Genomic DNA, 18158 nt, shown 5'->3' with positions numbered 1-18158 from the left:
CTCCAGGCCAGCCCGCGTCACCTCCTCTGCCCCTGGTCATGTGATGTTCTCCGCGAGCATCGGTCTAAACTCAGGGCTGCAGATCCCAGTCAACATGTGAGATCATGAGACCATTCTCATACAGTGACACTCACAGTGTGAATATTATATGAGCTCATTGTGAATTCAAAATGTTGAGCCGGTTGAGAGGAGGAAGTTCAAATGTCGGTCACTGGGAACATTATAGTTCCTGTTTCTCAACTCTGGAAAAATGTGGACACTGCAGGATTTGTTAGCAAACCGTTTGTGCTGTACAGTTGTGTTCTGGACTCAGCGTGGAATTGTTACACTGGAGAAATGGTGGGTGGTCACTTTAATTGCATTTTACATATGCTCATATGATATTATAATGCTAATATGCACTGTGGCCTGGCCCTGTGTTAGCAGAGTACTGTCACATGACCATGTACATGTGAACCATCCATCTTACCAGCTCATGTGTAGAGTCACCTGGCTTCAGAAATCACACCAGTAATCAAACATATTGCTCTCTGTGTTTCAGGATGTCAAGTCTTTTTAAGGGGAAAAAGAAATAGAGGTTAAGAAGTGAAAAAGAGTCACTAAAACCACACCAGAATCTGAATGCATCCGTCAAATAGAAATATTTGTGTCAAATGTCAACACCTGAAAAGAATACAAAATAAACAAGAAAACTGAATTTTTTTAATACTTTGTTGATGGAAATAAAATATGAACTTCTACATGATGTTTGTGATATAACTGACCAATATTAGAGGAATTTTAGATCACAGTAAACTCACTAAACTAACAGAATGAGAGTTTAACACAATGACTTTACAGTGGTCTCTCATGCTGAGCTCACAGTTTGAGCGCATAGTGAGTGAGCTTTGAGGTTACACTTTTAGCTCACTGTGACCTCACATTGACCACAGTGAGTATCCTGGGATAGTGAGATCACATCGACCACAGTGAGTATCCTGGGATGGAGAGATCACATTGACCACAGTGAGTATCCTGGGATGGTGGGATCACATCGACCACAGTGAGTATCCTGGGATGGTGGGATCACATCGACCACAGTGAGTATCCTGGGATGGAGAGATCACATCGACCACAGTGAGTATCCTGGGATGGTGAGATCACATTGACCACAGTGAGTATCCTGGGATGGTGAGATCACATCGACCACAGTGAGTATCCTGGGATGGAGAGATCACATCGACCACAGTGAGTATCCTGGGATGGTGAGATCACATCGACCACAGTGAGTCTCCTGGGATGGTGAGATCACATCGACCACAGTGAGTATCCTGGGATGGTGGGATCACATCGACCACAGTGAGTATCCTGGGATGGTGGGATCACATCGACCACAGTGAGTATCCTGGGATGGAGAGATCACATTGACCACAGTGAGTATCCTGGGATGGTGAGATCACATCGACCACAGTGAGTATCCTGGGATGGAGAGATCACATCGACCACAGTGAGTATCCTGGGATGGTGGGATCACATTGACCACAGTGAGTATCCTGGGATGGTGGGATCACATCGACCACAGTGAGTATCCTGGGATGGTGGGATCACATTGACCACAGTGAGTATCCTGGGATGGTGAGATCACATCGACCACAGTGAGTATCCTGGGATGGTGGGATCACATCGACCACAGTGAGTATCCTGGGATGGTGAGATCACATTGTTGACTGGGAGAAGAAGTGGCGCAAATCAAAAGATCCCGCTGACCTTGGTTTGTATAAATCCCTCCTCTCGAGCTTCTCTGCTAATGTCTCTCTACTGCTAAAATAACTTACTACCACAACTAAATGAACAATTCTTCTGACTTTTCAAAACCCTCCTCGTCTCTCGTAACAGGGCAAAACTCGCTCGTATCTGGGATGAACGACTGTCCGCCGATGGGCTTCTCACAGCCGCAACAAACACAACATTCCTCGTGCCACGAGCAGCCTCCGCCCTCCAGCCGCTTAGAGCCGAGAGATCCACATCTGTTCAAACTAACTGTACAACACTTCATCTACAGTGAGAGAGAGCAAAGCAACATGACAAAACCATTTTAACTTCATGTAAGTGTGCAGGTGCTGCTTTTTAGACACTTTTCTGTGTTTATTTATTTTTTATTTTTTCCCGCTAGCCGGTGGGCTGTAGTTAGTGAACTACAAGAAGATTTGTGTTAGTGAACTGATTGTGGCCACCGTCTAGCGGTTTCTTCTTTTTGTTTGTCTCACCCCCCTTCCCTATAGCCTCGGTGTGGATTGGGCCCATAGGATAGACTAGCCCACCGGGTTCTAGCCTGCTTTCCTTAGAGCCCAGCAAGCAATAGCCATCATTTCACCGTCTCGGTTAAATATAGACCCGATATAGTCCGGCTATGTGTAACCCACTTCTAGCCAAAATAACATTGAATCTAGTTACATGTAATTTTTTTCCAAAATAACTTGCAGATTACTTTCTGACTGATCTCAAGATAAAGGCAAAGACTTGTAACTTTAATGAATTGAGATATTCAATGATTCGTGATCAGATTGTTTTTGGTATCTATGAGAAGAAACTGAGAGAAAGATTGTTACGAGAATCAGAACTCACCTTGGATTATGCTGTCAAATTGTGCCAATCCAGTGAAGTAGCGAGACAGTAAGTGAAGCAGTTTGATGGGACTAATACAGCCGCTATGTCATTTCAGAGTGTAGAAGTTGACGCCATTTCATTCAGAGACAAGAGAAGAGGTAACACACGAGGTTTCAGAGACAATGATACAAGAGGTTTCAGAGATAATGACAATGAAACATTCTCATGCAAGCGCTGTGGGACCAAACATAAGTTCAGACAGTGCCCAGCTTTCGGAAAAAGATGTTCTAAGTGTAATGGCCCCAACCACTTTGCAAAAATGTGTTTTTCAAAAGACATGAAGGAGGAAAATAAAGTGCATTTAGTGGAGGAGGCAGATGACAGTGATTTGAGCGACTCATTTTATGTGAACATGGTTTCTGAAGAGAAAGTAAATCCGGATGCTGAAACGTGTGTATCAAGTGATGATTCAGTCAAGTCTTCGATGTGGATTGTTCCTCTTGTGGCTAATGGGACCGTAGTACCCTTTAAATTAGATACTGGTGCAAAAGTTAATTTAATCAACATCAGAGATGTGAAAGCACTGAAAGAAAAACCTCTAATTAAAAAACGTACAGTTCCCCTCAAAGCCTATAATGGACAACCAATTGAAACGCGAGGAATATGCAGACTAAACATACAAGTAAAAGGAAAGATGAAGAGTTTGATGTTTGTTGTAGTTCCCAATGGTCATGAATCTTTTTTAGGAGATAAAGCGTGTGAAGACCTTCATTTGGTTAAAAGAGTGTATCAAGTCAATAAGGAAACCGTAGTCTTACAGCCTGTCTGTGACAATATAACTGACATTGTCAAACAATTTCCAGATGTTTTTGAAGGTCAAGGCACACTGCCATTTACCTATAAAATACAACTGAAAGATGATGCTTCTCCCGTCATACATGCTCCTCGGCGGGTCCCTGCACCTCTGCGTGAGGCCTTGAAAAAGGAATTGGATCGCATGACCCAATCAGGCGTAATACAACGGATTGAACAACCTACAGACTGGGTAAATTCTATAACTTGTGTGAAGAAGCCTAATGGTGACTTAAGAGTGTGCTTAGATCCTAAAGACCTAAATGATAGCATCAAACGAGAACATTACCAGATACCCACCCGTGAAGAGATCATTAGTGACATGTCAGGAGCTAAGTTATTTAGCAAATTAGATGCATCTCAAGGATTCTGGCAGATCTGATTGGATTCTGAGAGTAGCCAGTATTGTACATTTAATACTCCCTTTGGGCGATATTGTTTTCTTCGACTTCCTTTTGGAATCAAATCAGCTCCTGAGATTTTTCATCGAGCCATGGAAACCCTTATTGAAGGTCTAGAGGGTGTTTGAGTATATATTGATGATATTGTGGTGTGGGGGTCCACCATTCAACAACATAATCAGCGATTAGTAAAAGTGATGGAAAGAGTTCGAGCACATGATTTAAAGCTCAATCAGAAAAAGTGTCAATTTGGAGTCACAGAGATCACGTTCTTAGGGGACAAGCTGTCTGCAAAAGGTGTGGAGCCACATCCAGCAAAAGTGCAAGCCCTCCTTGATATGCCTCCACCTACGGATAAGAAGGGAATTCTGCGTGCTTTGGGAATGGTGAACTTCCTGGGAAAATTTCTGCCAAATTTGTCAGCTAAAACTGAGAAATGAGAAAGTTGTTACAAAATGATCAGGAGTTTGTCTGGACTTCAGTACATGATCAAGAATGGAAGCAGTTAAAGGAGACTCTTACTACTGAACCTGTCCTTGTTTTTTTTTATCACACACGACCAACTAAGATCTCTACAGATGCCTCTCAGGATGGATTGGGGGCGGTGCTTCTTCAGGCCTTTGAGGATTCCTGGAGACCTGTGGCCTATGCTTCTCGATCTATGACAGAGACTGAAAGACGATATTCACAAATAGAGAAGGAGACTTTGGGTTTAGTATTTGGCTGTGAAAAATTTCATGGATTACCTACTTTTACAGTAGAGACGGATCATAAACCATTAATCTCCATCATTCAAAAGAACTTAAATGATATGTCACCTCGAATTCAACGCATGATGATGAAATTACAAAGATATGATCTGAATCTTGTCTATACACCTGGAAAGTATATCATTGTGGCTGATGCACTGTCTCGAGCACCAGTAGCTTCGGAGATCAGCAAAATGGACGAAGTTGAGAGACATGTGAGTATGGTGTATTCAGCGTTACCAGTTTCAGATGAGATGTTAAAGCTGATCGCAGAGGAAACTGCAAAGGACGCTGAATTGCAGAGGGTTATTGCACACCTTCAACATGGATTGATCAAAGGCAAGTGTCCACAGTACTTTCCTTTAAGGGCAGAACTGAGTGTGGTTGAGGGCATGCTGTTGAGAATTAACAGAATTGTCATTCATTCCAGTATCAATGCGCCACGACATGCTTCGTAGAATTCACGAGGGACATCTTGGTATCGAAAAATGCAAGAGAAGAGCTAGACAAGCTGTTTTCTGGCCTGGAATTAATGTGCACATTGAGAAATACATCAATCAGTGTGACGTCTGTCTAAGTCATCATTATAAACTGGCCAAAGAACCTATGATGATAGCTGCTCATCCTACTGAACCGTGGCAAAAAGTAGGAACTGATCTTTTCCAGTTGAATGGTAAGGATTATATGATGTTTTATTAACAAAGTTCGGGAGGAGCAGGTTCAGATAATTAACCAAATTATGCACAGCTGGAGATTAATCAGTAATCAACTCAATGACAGAGTATAAATTCACAAGCAGTCCTATCTCTGTTCATTGAAAGTTTGTCAGCATCCCTCCTCCACCCCATCTCCTCACTTCCAGTTCCATCTACACTTACCAACTGGGGGGAGTACTCTGGGTTCGGGCCTAACTCCGAGCTCGGAGACCTTCCCCCGGACAGCACGCCAAATACGCATAAACTTTATTAAACTGTATTAATTATATGTAGATGTGAACTCGTGGTTATCGATTATTATTCCAATTATCCTGAAGTTGAACAGCTCCATCATACAACATCGAATGACCTGATTCAACGCATGAAAAGCATCTTTGCAAGGCATGGAATTCCTCATATTGTGCAAAGTGACAATGGTCCTCAGTACACTAGTTGTGAATTCAAACTGTTTGCGGAACAGTATGGCTTTAAACATACTACTTCAAGCCCACTTTATCCAAAGGCAAATGGTAAAGCAGAAAAAGGGGTACAAATTGTAAAAAGACTTATGAAAAAAGCCGCAGCAAGCAGGTCTGATATAAATCTGTCTCTTCTGAGTTACCGTTCTTCTCCACTCAGTTGTGGATTATCTCCTGGTGAGTTATTGATGAACCGAAAACTGCGTGATACACTACCAAAAGTATCCCTGAAAACAGAAAACAACAGTCTATCATTGAAAGAGATGCAACATCTTAAAGAGAAGCAGAAAGAATATTATGACAAGGGAGCTCGACATCTGAAACCTCTTTCTGAACGAGATGCATTTAGAATTGCGGAGCCTACTGGATGGAAAAAGAAAGCTACAGTCCTAAAAGAGGTAAACCCAGTGTAACTGGTCTGTTGTCTGCGTTGTGTTTAGGTTGATATGAGAAGAACAAGACAGCATTCGCAGTTTCACCGATCTTTTATTCCTGATGTACAAACACATGTAATCAGCCTCTTAGTGAAATTCGCTCTCTTTAGCTCTCTCCACTTCATCACCAATGCAAAGAGGAATAAATCACAGAACAATAAACATACCTGATGTACAAACACATGTAATCAGCCTCTTAGTGAAATTCGCTCTCTTTAGCTCTATAAAACAAATGTGATGTACAGTTGTCACATGTGCTCTCGTTTCACATTTAGGCTCAGATGCAAAAATATAGCTCAATCGGGACAAAATGACAAAAATAACCACACAGATAGGTAAAATAATATTATATACATAAATTAAAGTGAAAATATAGACACAAAAGCAACAATTAAAATTAGGATTAAATAAGATTATAAGAGCCCAAAATAACCTCACCTCTCCACTTCATCACCAATGCAAAGAGGAAGAGGAGGGGACAGAACAGGAAATTGTATTGACTCATGACATCACATCAATTAAAGGGAAAGCTACTCATTTCACTTAGGCAGTCATATCAGGTACATGTAAACGAACAATTTTGTGAGAATTCTAATAAACTATACATACATTTAACAGTACACTTTCTGTACCTGTTACACCAAGATCATATCTGGTTCAAACAGAAGATGGACAGACATTGCGGAGAAATCGACAGAGCTTGCTTAAGACTGCAGAGAAATGTCCACTTGTTGATGAGACAACCCTGTCTGCAGAACTGCAGTCTTGTGAAATGCCCCCTGTTGATCTGCAACATCATGAAATGCTATCTCCAGGTATGTTTAATTCTGCAGAACAAATTCCTGAACTCGAGTTATCTGTACCAAAGACTGACATGCCTCTCTTGCGGAGAACTAATCGAGTTCGAAAAGCTCCTGTTCGAATGGACTTATGAAAAGAAAAAAAAAAAAAAAAAAAGGAAAAGAGATGTAATGAGTATCTATTGTGATGAGTACTGATTTATGCCTGCAGGTGGCAGTAATGTGGTGTATAAGATGAAGTGCATTCCCTAGAGGAAGGGGTTGTAATGGAGACATGCTTTGTGTGCCACATGGAATAAAGACGCCAGTACCATCTATTCTTTTTATCTTTATTTGTTGTCTCTGGAACAATACAATATTGATATCTTTGTTAGACTACCGACCCTATAGAACAAATGTCCGAATATCGAACCTAAAACGAACTTTACCGCGCTCAACCAGCGGGAGTGCATTTCATGAATTAGTAATCGCTGGCGTTCAGCGCGGAGGGAGGAAAGTCTGCATGAACCCGCGTAGATGCATTTTATGCAGTGAAGACTGTAAAGTGTTTGATAACTTTATTACATTTCTGTGTATTTCCTCCTACCTGTCAGGGCCCCTTAGATGTCATGTGCCCCTGGGCAAGTGACCAGTTGCCCTAGTGGTTAATCCGGCCCTGGCTGTGCGTAGACACAATCTAGCTCCTATTGTCAACCCGGCTATTTGTAGCCCACTTATAGTCGAAACTGATTAATTGTATTTTTAATTAATTGTTGGGCTGGCAATGCATGGCATGGTTGATATCCTATCATGTTCGCATTGGTAATAATATCTACAAGGTGCCAGTGTCATTTCATGACATGGTCGATCTATAGTCACGATTCAGCTCTGAATCGGACGGGCTATGTGCTGTCTGCTGGTCAACGTTTAACTGCTTGGCTATAGCCCTGATTTAGACCAGCGATTAGTATAGCCAAAATAGTCTTAAAATAGTTTACATGTTTTTCGCCCACGCAGCTTCATGTTTGCTGTCACACATTCATAAAAAAATCTACAATATTATTTGACTGTCTTTCATTTTAAATTAAATAAAAATGCAATTACATTTCTCAACCACTAGATGGCAACAGCCCTACTGAGACATGACTACTGGCAACGCGAGACTTGATAGTTAGTAGAGATCACCATTCTCGCGATCGCGCGATAAACATTTCCACCATTTTGAAATATTTTAAACGACCCAGAGCATTGCATTCAGCTGTCGGTCAAAGAGAACAGGTAAAAGACATTCCTACTTTTGTCTTGTAAGTATCTGTGTTTTCGTTTTGACGTGCTCATTTTTTAGCTAGATTATTTGTTATCATGTGTTGAATCGTGACATTTTAGTGGGTAACGGTGTATCATGGTACATTCACGTGTACTGTAACCCCATGTTTCCATGTGCCCTTAAACTGGAATTATCTAAATCCAAAGGTGTAAACATGAAACATGTGCAAACAATTATAGAGTGTTATGAAAGACACAAATATATTTTACTCTTTTCTTTAGATCATTATGATATGAAAATAGCATTTCCTCACTAAAGCTCTCATCTTTGACAAAGTCCATCATTGATTTGAACTATAATATTGAATTTGTCTGAACAATGGCTTGTTACATAGAGAGAGCATTTCTAATAGAGTAGAATAATATTTGTCATTGTCAAGCACAATAAGATGAAGTTTTATTCAAAATGCCTTCATTCATTCAAGTTTGAAACTTTCAAATTAATTTTATAATACAGCATAAAAAAACAAATGATTGGCTACATAAAATTAGCAATTATAAAAAATATATATCTGGCAGTATATCAATAATGCAAATAGCTCCGATGTGCATTAAAACCTAAACTGAACACACACACACACACACACACACACACACACACACACACACACACACACAGTATAGGTGAATGTATTAGTCCATGCACACTTGAGGTTAAACTGTCAACAATGATTTTCTTGTGCAAATTAATTTTTTTTTATTTGGCAGATGCTGTGACGACCAGCTTCCCAGCAGCAACAGAGTTTTATATTTTATTATCTCAAGTTGTTGATGTTCCATTTTTTTATTTTATTTTTATATATGTATATTTTTTTATTATTTTTTCCATATATAAATTATTTTTAATATTTGATTTGGTCATTTTTATGTTTTGAAAGTTGTTAATGTTCTTTTTCTAAATAAAACCTTTATATTTAATTTGTTCGGATGGATTACAATTTATGAGAACCTGTTATATTTGAGTGAAAAGAATCATTTAGCCATTATTTTGTTGTCTATTACATGTATATGTAGTCATTTAATAGCCATCTAATTGATGACTAGTCTATTCTTGGGCTATGGTTAGACGTCTATTAGATTTTCACTGACAGCCCAAATTCAGCCTTGTTTTAGCCTAGACCCATATGCACTGTCTATTAGACGTATATATTTAGTCGTTCAATAGCCGTCTAATTGATGACTAGTCTATTCTTGGGCTATGGTTAGACGTCTATTAGATTTTCACTGACAGCCCAAATTTAGCCTTGTTTTAGCCTAGACATCTGGGCTAATTTGACCTTGTCATATTGCCTGATGTGCTGACAAACGAATTTTTGACAACAGCTAAATGCACTACTGTCAAATATCTTATGATACTTTGAGACAAATTAACTACAAGCAAACTTATCACAAAAAAACTTTTATTGAAAGGCAACACAAGGAGGGTTTATGCAAACCCAATCCACAATTTCTGTCACTAATATTGTCATAGAAAATCATATTGTGCCTCCAGCCACATAAAAACAGTCCATGCAGCAGTATCCAGCAAAATCATTTTCAGAGTGACCAGTTGACCAACCCTTTAAGTTTTCCTCTTTGTCCACTTCCCCAGTATCCTTAACAGTCTTTGTACAAATAATCACATTGAATGCAACGGGAGATCAGATAGGGAATGCGGTAGGTCCTTTTATACTCCCCTGAAAAGGAGTTCCAGTTTACCACACCTGTTGACAAAAGAAAAGAAAGGTTTAAGTGTAAAACATGTTTGCATTTCTTCTTTTTTTAAATATGAACTTTTCTGGTAGCACTGTTTCCTCAATATTAAAGGAGTAGTTCACTTTTAAAATGAAAATTCTGTCATCATATACTCACGTCATGTTGTTTCAAACCTGTATGAATTTTTTTCTTTTGCTGAACACAAAGGAAGATATTTAGAAGAATGTCAGTAACCAGACAGTTTTTGGGTCCCATTGACTTCCATAGTATATATATTTTTCCTACTATGGAAGTCAATGGGACTTCCTGATGGTCGAGCGTACTGCGCAGACTCAAACTGAGCTTGACGACGTAGATGTGACGTGAGCAACCCGTCTGTCTTCTAGTAGCTGTGCCAAGCGAAATCTGAATCATTCCCTTCCGAAACTTGCAGAGACGGAGAGCGTGAGTAAGAGCTGTCCATGAGCTAGGAGCAGGAGCAACTTTTGCTAAGTATTCTGATTAATTACTTTGTCATTTTGCCTCCACGTCCCCCCGATTGCCCGCGAGCTTCTCCTCCTGTCCATACGGTAATTTCTCTACTGTGCGACAGAGAGTCGCGTGGGTATGACGCAATCGTTAGCCTATTTTTACAAAAACTGCATCTACGGGGCCATAACGTAAGATACAAGGTAATGGAGCCTTTTATACATTTTCGTGTTTCTTTAGAAATAAATAATGGACAAATGGAGTCTTTAAACGCCTCAGATGTAAAGTTATTCGCTGTCAAAGTGACGCCAAAATGAATGGGAGTCAATGGGACGCTAACAGCAGGTGATGGTCCGCTAGCCAATGGCGGCGCCCGGGGGGCGATATTTTTTTTCCCAGGATGGTAGGGGACGACTCATGAATATTAATTAGGTAAGTCATCCCTGATTGGTCTGATGACCTACCCCTAACCCCACCCCTAAACCTACCCGCCACTGGGGGTCTGATGACCTACCCCTAACCCCGCCCTAAACCTACCCGTCACTGGGGTTAAGACCAATCAGGGATGACTTACCTAATTAATATTCATGAGTCTTCCCCTACCATCCTGGGGAAAAAAATATCGCGCCCGGGGGTAGAGGTGGGCAATACTCCAAATTTCGGTATCGATCCGATACCAAGTAAATACAGGGCCAGTATCGCCGATATCGATACCGATACCAATACTTTTTCATTTTAAAAGCATGCACTTGAACTTGTATGCACTTTCCTGTTCTAGAGCAGTGTGCCATGATTTATGAGGTGAATGCATCATTAATATGCTAAATCTGAATACGTTTTCATGACTACTAAATATTTTGTGATTTGTGCTCTCAACACGCCTGTAATTATTAGTCAGTGACTTTTACAAAACTACCCTAATTATAGTAAAAGTACTATTGTACACTAGCCTACTGTTCAAAAGTTTGGGGTCTGTAAGATTTTTAATTCTCTTCTGCTTTTTTTTGATCAAAAATACAGTAAAAACTGTAATATTACAATTTAACATAGGCTATCTGTTTTCTATGTCATACTAAACTGTAATTTATTCAAGTGATCAAAGCTGAATTTTCGGCATCATTACTCCAGTCATTATGATAATTCATTTTAATATGCTGATTTACAGCTCAGGAAACATTTCTTATTATTATCAATGTTGAAAACAGTTTCATATTTTTTGTGGAAACCATGATGCAGAATTATTTGATAAACACAGTTGAAAGAACAGCATTTATATTTTTTTTTAACAGTGTAAAACCCTTGACTGTCACTTTTGATCAATTTAATGCATCGATCCTTGTTGAATAAAAATATTAATTTCATTAAAAAAATCTTACTGACGTCAACATTTTGAACCGTTATATACACTTTTGCTTTGTTTATTGCAAAAGAACTTCCGATTGTTTCTCTGTCATCTCAGCAAGGCTTCGTTTCCCAAACGCACTGGGCCTGTGAGTTCAGTGAAGCACCAGCATCGAACGCTCTCTGTGATTGATTGGTTTCGTCTTGTATCCAGATGACTAGGAGAAAAAGTTCTATCCTACACAATTATCCGCTAACATTCGCTTATTTTTCCACTTATAAGCTTATTTTACGCACTGAATTGCGTACTAAATTAATAAAAATTACTGGTAAAAAAACACACATTTCGATCGATATTTTTATGTGAGGATCGATCCTTTTCGATACCACGCCAGTATCGATAGTATCGATACTTCAGGATCGATCTGCCCACCTCTACCCGGGAGTACCTTCAAAATTATATGAAACCCTGACCGCCTGGACAGGGCATAACTTGATCAACAACAATATGGACGCCTGAAACGATCAACCTCTTTAAACTACAGAATATTTATTGATCCGTTCAAAGAGTCTTGTGGACACATCTGATCCTCACAGGTAAGAGATAGAAATATAAGAGAGATTGTGCTGAACAGGTTTCTAATGGAAGTGAACTGGTTTAGTAGGTTTATGTCGAACTGGAAAAAGTTGAACAGAACCAGGCGCCGTTTGCATAAACTGCTCGTCCTTAGTTAATCAAAGGTAATACATTTTTTTCTTTAAGACTGACTGTTCATAACATTTTAAAGTCAGTTAGGCTACATAAAAACGTAGATTGGTGTAATTTGAAACCGAAAAGTAAGAGCGATCAGATGACTGCTATTTAATTCTTAAGACAGTCTTAATATAATTGCAACTTCCCCGAGGGTTTAATCATGTCAAAAACTCACTCAACTCTTTTAGTTGTTCACTGCACTGAAATGGAAGCTATCAAAATTGTATATAATATGTCATTTGATTGCTTGTCAAGCAAAGTTTGGGCTTTCTTTAATTTTAGTCACACGACATAAAGCCTTAAGAAATATGAAGCATATGATATGACCCTTACACAGACACTGACAAACCTTTGGAGAAGGACCTGGCTGCAGTCTGCAGATCGCGGCGGGGCTACACGTGTGATTTATTTCTCATTTTGATTATTTCATATCACCATAGAGCAGGGGTGGGCAAACTACGGCCCGCGGGCCACATACGGCCCGTTAGGCTGTTTAATCCGGCCCGTCGAGTATTTAAAAAATTGTCTTAAGATCCATTTCATTTTGCCTTTTTCTTGCAATACTTTGCGTTATATATAGCCTATATTGCGTAACATTTATTTGACAATCGGAATATCAGCCATGAAAACACAAATGTATGACTTTTGGAAGTGCAAATTGATTGCCATATGCAGTTTTAATAAAGTTGAATTAACGTAACCTTCTGTAATTTTTACTCTTCTAAGTGTACACTTGCAGGTGTTTTGTTTCTAATTTACTGTTAGGCCCATTAAATAATAATAAGGATAAACAATATTTAAAAAGTATAGGCTATAATTATCTAAAATCTGACTAATTAAAAATTAACCTCAAAACATAACATGCTAAATGGGAGATATCTAGCATAAAAAATGTATTGTCAGAATGGCGTCTCTCAGTTGTTGAATTTCGCGCAAACGTTGCCACAACGTAAATGTGTTTGCTCAGCCCGATCTCATGAAAGTGTGAATACCAAGAATTGTATTTGTAGTGCTTATGATACGCAGTTTTCGCGTGCATATGATACGCACTTTATGGCGTGTAATAGGCACGCACTCAGCACCCCTAATCCTAACCAAGGGGTTTACAGTGCGTAGCATATGCACGCAAAAAAAACATTTTTGCCGTATAAATGGCACGAAAAATTAAATTTGTGGTATAGATACGCACTTTCATGAGATCGTGTCTCATAATCTACTGGGCCGGCCCTCTGTCAAATTTTAAAACCCAGTGTGGCCCTTGAGACAAAAAGTTTGCCCACCCCTGCCATAGAGCATCACAGTCCCGCCCACAGCCCGAGAGCGCTTTGGTGCCGGAAGTAAATTTCCCATTCATTTCTCCCATTGACGTTTTGGAAAATACGTATTTAAAGAGTTTTAGAGCATGTCTGAGGATAACCAGCTACGGCTGAACTCATATCGTTTCGAGTGAAAAAACGACGAGAAAATCCAAAAAAAGTCAAAGGTACAAGACTGTGTACATATTTTCATTTCCGAGCGAAGGAACTACTCATCCCATAAACCACCGCGCCTCACTGAAGTCCACTGAAGCCACAACCGCGAAAGAGCCTTTAGAGCAGGGGTGGGCAAACTACGGCCCGCGGGCCACATACGGCCCGTTAGGCTGTTTAATCCGGCCCGTCGAGTATTTAAAAAATTGTCTTAAGATCCATTTCATTTTGCCTTTTTCTTGCAATACTTTGCGTTATATATAGCCTATATTGCGTAACATTTATTTGACAATCGGAATATCAGCCATGAAAACACAAATGTATGACTTTTGGAAGTGCAAATTGATTGCCATATGCAGTTTTAATAAAGTTGAATTAACGTAACCTTCTGTAATTTTTACTCTTCTAAGTGTACACTTGCAGGTGTTTTGTTTCTAATTTACTGTTAGGCCCATTAAATAATAATAAGGATAAACAATATTTAAAAAGTATAGGCTATAATTATCTAAAATCTGACTAATTAAAAATTAACCTCAAAACATAACATGCTAAATGGGAGATATCTAGCATAAAAAATGTATTGTCAGAATGGCGTCTCTCAGTTGTTGAATTTCGCGCAAACGTTGCCACAACGTAAATGTGTTTGCTCAGCCCGATCTCATGAAAGTGTGAATACCAAGAATTGTATTTGTAGTGCTTATGATACGCAGTTTTCGCGTGCATATGATACGCACTTTATGGCGTGTAATAGGCACGCACTCAGCACCCCTAATCCTAACCAAGGGGTTTACAGTGCGTAGCATATGCACGCAAAAAAAACATTTTTGCCGTATAAATGGCACGAAAAATTAAATTTGTGGTATAGATACGCACTTTCATGAGATCGTGTCTCATAATCTACTGGGCCGGCCCTCTGTCAAATTTTAAAACCCAGTGTGGCCCTTGAGACAAAAAGTTTGCCCACCCCTGCTTTAGAGCGACTTTCAAATCTGACGACAGCCACGCGAACTTTTTCTTGTGCAGTTTATAGCAGTTCTTTCAGTAGTAATCGTGTAAATAATAGTGTTTTATAGGTATTGTGTATTGAATTTTATATTTATCATCGTGTATTTTATCGTGTATTTTATATTGTGTGCGTGTGTGAAAAGCGGTTAACGATAACGATTACAATTATTTTGTGAAAAGACATTAATCTGTGTTAATGAGATGGTTAGCGTGTGTGTTCAGTGTGTAGTTTGTGTGTTTATTTCAAAGCCCTTTATGACACAGGGACACTCTGCTACACACTGATGATGGCTTAGGTCGAAACGCGTCTGTGTTGACATGGTTACAATAAATTCATGAAATTATACCTTGAGAGTGCGGTTTTTCGTCTTTATTTTTGATAACTTTTTTTATTACTCGCACCCATAAATGATTTGGGAGTTGAGCGCGCCTGTTCTCAATATTACAGGACACTCTGCTGACAGGACAGGTTGAAGATGTTTTTGTTCAAAGGTTCCAAAACATGTAGCATGCATTCTAGCCTACTTTACAATTATTTGTAATGTCTAGCATGTTGTGTTGTGTGTGGACGTGTTTATGAAACTGCCGGTAGCCGGGTCACCAACAGCCTGCAAGGTTTAATAGTTTTGGCGGTCCGCGGCGTTCTGCTCATCAGTTTCAGCGGCCCACGGGCAGGTTGCAGACAAATGCCTCAACAATTTCCCACTTGTGGTCCATGCTCATTTTATTCATGAAGTTATAGTTCATCCTTAATTGTAATAACATTTAATGTATTTACTTAATAAAAGTAAAAATTAAACAGTGATGGTCAGCAAACCAGAAAGTGCATCATATTCAGTTTATTAACTTGCCATGAATAAAATATAAGAAAGTATGATCATATAACACCGATTTTATCATCACTACATTGGCTACCTATAAAGTTCCGTATTAATTATAAGGTATTGCTACTGACTTATAAAGCCCTAAACGGCTTAGCTCCAGTCTATTTAACGGGTCTTCTATCACACTATAATCCATTGCGCTCTTTAAGATCAATAAATTCAAGGCTTTTGGTCATACCTAGGATATCCAGATCCACCAAAGGAGGGAGAGCATTTTCACATTTCGCTCCGAAACTCTGGAATAGCCTTCCTGATACTGTTCGTTACTCGGACTCACTCTCCCAGTTTAAAACTAGATTAAAGACGCATCTTTTCAGCCAGGCATTCATATAATATTGTTAATCTCACAGTTCAAACTACAATCCGGCCTCTAGTTCATAAATGCCAGAGGAGAACTGGCCCCCGACTGAGCCTGGGTTCTCCCAAGGTTTTTTTTTTCTCCATTAGGTCACCTGATGGAGTTTTAGGACACCATTAGGTCACTTGATGGAGTTTTTCGGTTCCTTGCCACTGTTGGCTTTGGCTTGCTCAGTTGGGGATATTTTGGGGATATTTAATTTTATTCTGTCAATCAATAAATTCCACTAGAAACAAACTTTGTTGTATTATTTTATTTTAATTTAATACTGTGAAGCTGCTTTGATACAATCTGTATTGTGAAAAGCGCTATACAAATATACTTGATTTGATTTTATGAATAAATTATTACACAAATGTTCAGTAAATGCATGAAGAGGTATGCCTAAGCTAAATATTGTTTTGACAGTGGCATCATAAAATGCTTGATATGACTCATACCATATGGAGGCTACAGTAGCCTAGCTAAAGTGAACGATAATGCTAACTAACGTTGCCATCTCCCTGCAAAACTCACCACAACTTTGTAACGTTAGATTGTCCCTCATGCTGGCCCTTACAAAACCCACAAGCTGACCCTCGGACACGCTACACTCAACTACATGACCCGATTTGAAGTGGTTTTCACCCCTTTTAACACTTTTGTTTTCCTCCTTGAAAAAAGCCATCATGGCAGCCAAGGAGATCATGATTGCACTGATAAGTCTACCGTGCAAAAAACGCAACAAACACAGGTTTTTTTTTTAATGATCTTCAGTCTTCACGGACTTTCGCAGGGTTTAACCAGACAGTTACACGAGCTCCACCAATCAGATGCATCACTGTGGGATTGTGGGATTGTTCAGGATTGTGGGTAATGAAGTACTTCTCCAAGACATCGCGAATAAAAGGCATTTATCCCAAAACAAGGTTAGTGCCCCATGAACTTTTGGCGGTTATATGAGCATATACAATTGCTTAGTACAGCCGTAGCTGGTTTTAAGTCTACCATGTATGGTTACGTTTTTATGGCTTATATCCCAACTGTCAATGGAGAAATTGTATTGAATTTTTACTTCCGGAACCGGCTGTGGGCGGGACTGTGATGCTCTATAAAGCTGGTAAGTCCCGCCCCTTCTGTAAAACCCCGCTGGACCTCAAAGTTGAAAAACCGTCAATGCAAGTGAATGGGAGAAAATAATTATTTTCTGGTCCCGTTTGAATTGTGCCATGAATTGAACATATGTTGTCTGTGAATTTTTTATATAACTTTTCATGTTACGAGTTTGACAGTATATGGTATGATTCTTCGGCTAGCAGTTGTGGAAAAGACATAACGAGAAAGACTACATGTCGCCTATGTGACGTCACCCCATAAAGTTGACTTACCCGTGGTTTTCACCAACCTCAACGATTTTGTCCTCTCCCTTAAAGAAGGCGATGAAGTGCATCAAAGACACATCCATGTTTAGCGGGATCCGTGAGCTAGTGTTTGTGTGCTTGTGGTGTTGACGTTTCAAACGCGTCGAAAGCAGCGAGAGTTGTAGTCCACAAAGTGCTCTCACACAAAGTCTAACCGTATCAAACTTCTACCCGCTAAATTCTAGCATTCTTTACACGAAAAGTTATATAAAAAATTCACAGACAACATATGTTCACATTCATGGCAAAATTCAAACGGGACCAGAAAATAATTATTTTCTCCCATTCACTTGCATTGACGGTTTTTCCACTTTGAGGTCCAGGGCGATTAGCGGAAGGGGCGGGACTTACCAGCTCTATTCACCTTATTCCGGAAGTAGCACTGGGTGGCGCCATCCGCGTAATCTCACTTCCTGGTTTAGCTACTTAGCGCTTTGTTTGCCCTGGTCCAATCTGTAATCTGTCTTGATATAAGTAGATAGA

At 39.6% G+C, this 18158-nt stretch overlaps 1 protein-coding gene across 4 annotated transcripts in view; it reads left to right on the top strand.

The window, feature by feature from the left end:
- LOC311094054 (E3 ubiquitin-protein ligase TRIM39-like) overlaps positions 1–18158 on the top strand; it is an 81814-nt gene that overhangs the window by 58137 nt on the left and 5519 nt on the right. For 2 of the 4 annotated variants that reach the window (XM_084131776.1, XM_084131775.1), the window contains exon 1: positions 11588–12402. The exons of 1 other annotated variant lie outside the window; for it this stretch is intronic. The gene's annotated coding sequence lies outside the window, so the exon portion shown is untranslated. Of the gene's footprint in view, positions 1–11587; positions 12403–17031; positions 17184–18158 lie in introns of those variants that run through there. One more of the 4 variants, XM_084131774.1, reaches the window with a different exon arrangement.

This window comes from Abramis brama (genome assembly GCF_963993115.1).
Source record: "Abramis brama genome assembly, chromosome: 12".
Taxonomy (NCBI): domain Eukaryota; kingdom Metazoa; phylum Chordata; class Actinopteri; order Cypriniformes; family Leuciscidae; genus Abramis; species Abramis brama.
This window is presented reverse-complemented; position numbering and strand designations above follow the sequence as displayed.